Below are 2500 nucleotides of genomic sequence, written 5' to 3' on the forward strand. Positions count from 1 at the left end.
AGTTGTCTGGCTTTCGGGCGCCGCTCGCCGCCGAGCGGCCCCTTTTTGTCTCTCGCGCCGAGGACGCGCGGGCGCGCGCCTGGCTTCGACCGTACGAGCACACACGACACTGAGAAACGGGAGAAACCCACGCTCCGAAGGACTGCCGAGAGGGCGGGGGAGCCCGCGCCCCCGACCGCCTCCCCCCCCGCGAGGGGAGACGCCGACCTCACGTGCCGTCTTTCGGAGGCGGCCCAGGCGCCCGGGCTCGGCCCGGCCTCCGCGCGGAGGGCCGGGCGGCGCGCGCCGGCACGCGGGGGGCACGGCGGCCCGCCCGCTCTCGCTTTCACGGGAACGACGCAACACACGGCTCGGCAACGCGGCCGGGGGCGCGGCCGTCGGCCCCCGCGCACGCCGGCTCCCCCGGCGGCCGCCCCCGCCGCGGGGGCTCGCGGAGCGCGCCGCCGCGCCGCCGCGCGGCCGGCTTCCCTTTCTCTCTCCCAGCGGCCTTTCGCCCGCTCGAGACGGCGCGCGGCGACGACCGTGCCGCCGGCGCGCCTCCCCCCGGCGGGACCGCTCCCGCCGGGCGGGCCGGCGTCCGGCGGACGCGCTCCGCCGCCGGCCCCGGAGGCGGACGCCACCGAGAGCCGAGCCGGCGTTCGCCAGCGCCCGAGGCCTGCCGGAAGGCAGACCCCGCCGCCGCCGCCGGGGCCGCGCTCCCGGCACCGCCGCCGCCGCCTCCCACCGCCGTGGCCCCCTTCGCCTCGGCACGCGCCCGGCGGAAGGCGTACGGCGCTGAGCCGGGGGGCAACGCCCGCTCTCCTCGTTTTCACGCGGAGACCGGGCGGGGGAAGCGCCCCCGCGGCCGCCCGCACGCCTTCCTTCGGCCCACGCGCGGCCGAGAAGGGCGACGGGGGACGCGACGTGCGGGGCCCGGGACGGGACCGCCGCCGGCCGCGGCGGGCGCCCTCCGGCCGACCGTCCCCCGCAGGGAAGAGGGGGACACCCGTCGAGCGGCGCCGCCGCCGCTCGGCACGGGGTCGCCCGCGCTCGCGGGCCTCCGCCGACGGAGGGCCCGCCGGGCGCTCGCCCCCCGGGCGGGCGGGCGATCGAGCGGGGGGGACGGCCGGCGGACGGCGCCGCCGGCGCGCCTTCGAGGAGGAAAGGCCGTCGAGGGAGAGCGATAGGGGCCGGACGCGCGGGACGCGGCGCCGCGCCCGCGAGACGCCGCAACGGCGGCGGCTCCAGGAGAGAGCGCGGCGGACCCCGGCGGCCGCCACCCCGCGGCCGAGGAAAAGGCAGAGAGCGGGCGCTCTCTGCCGGCGTCGCCCGTTACGACGAGGCGGGCGGGTCGGCCCCCGCGGCCGACCGCGCGCCGCGGCCTCTCCGCAGAGGCCGGGCCGCGGAGAGGGGGGGGCAGGGCGCCCCTCCCCGGCGCGGCGCGGTTACCCCCGCGCGCGCGCGCGCGGCGGGGGCGACGACGACGACGACGGAGGGAGCGCGGCCGGCGGCCACGGACACCACCGCAGGAGCTACGGGGAGTAGCTGCTCCCCTACCCCTCAATGGCGCCGCGCCGCCGCCCGGCAACACCCGCCGCCGCCGCCGCCGCCGCCGCCGCGGCCCACGGCGGGCCGCGCCGAGCCGCCCGAGTCTTTAAACCGCCGCCCGGCTTCGCCGGCCCCCTTTCGGCCCCCGCCGCAACAGCGTTTGACGACGCCGAGGGGGGAAAAACCTGAGGGAGAAACCGCCGAGGCGCGGAGCGCTAGGTACCTGGCCCTGGGGCGAGGGAAACGACCTGCATGGCCCCGCCGGGGTGCCTCCCCCGCTGCCGCCCTCGGGGGAGCGTCCACCGGCGGGGGCGCGCCCGGCGTCTGCCGCCACCACCGCGGCGTCCTTCTCGGGGCCCGGGGTTTCCCTCAGTAGCCCGGCGCTGCGCCCGAGAGGACCGCCGCGGCTCGGACCGCCCCGCCGGCGCGGGGACGCGCGGCCCGACCGCCGAGCGCGCCTCGCCCGCGCCGGCGCGCGCGCGCGCCGGCCCCGAAGGCCGGCGGCCCGGAACGCCCGGAGGCGCGGCGTGTTTCTCTCCTCTGTGGCGCGCCAGGGGGGGAACCGCTCGGCCCGAGAGCGGGAACTCTGCCGGCCCGGCAAAGCCCCGCTCCCCGGTGCGGGAAGGGCCGGAGGAGCCGCCTCCTCCGAGCCCCGAAGGCGCCCCCGCCGCCCGCTCCCTCGCCATTTCCACATCGGCCGCCGACGGGTGCCACGGCCGGACGGCCGGCCGTCGCTCGACGGGCGAAGCAGCGAGGGGAGGGACGGGCGCGCCTCCGGGAGGGGCCGTGCCGAGCACCCCTCCCTCCCGGCACCCGGGCGGCTTTCTCTGGCGCGCGCACCGAGGGGAGAGCCGGCCTCGGGAGAACTCGGGCCGCCGCCCCGGGGGCGGCGCCCGCACGCGCCTGCCCACCGACCGGCGTTCGGCGGCGCCGGCGGCGGTGGGCGAGAGGCTCGGGGCCGGGCCGCGGCCCC

General features: G+C 81.6%; 1 non-coding gene across 1 annotated transcript in view; it reads right to left on the minus strand.

Annotated features, from left to right (window-relative positions):
• The window catches only part of LOC141727613 (5.8S ribosomal RNA), a 153-nt gene extending 149 nt beyond the window's left edge, over positions 1-4 (minus strand). Inside the window, exon 1 of the ribosomal RNA XR_012578606.1 lies at positions 1-4. This exon is cut by the window's left edge and continues 149 nt beyond it. This is a non-coding gene — a ribosomal RNA (5.8S ribosomal RNA).
• Between the last annotated feature and the right edge of the window lie 2496 nt (positions 5-2500).

Source organism: Zonotrichia albicollis, unplaced genomic scaffold (genome assembly GCF_047830755.1).
Source record: "Zonotrichia albicollis isolate bZonAlb1 unplaced genomic scaffold, bZonAlb1.hap1 Scaffold_139, whole genome shotgun sequence".
NCBI classification, from domain to species: Eukaryota; Metazoa; Chordata; class Aves; order Passeriformes; family Passerellidae; genus Zonotrichia; species Zonotrichia albicollis.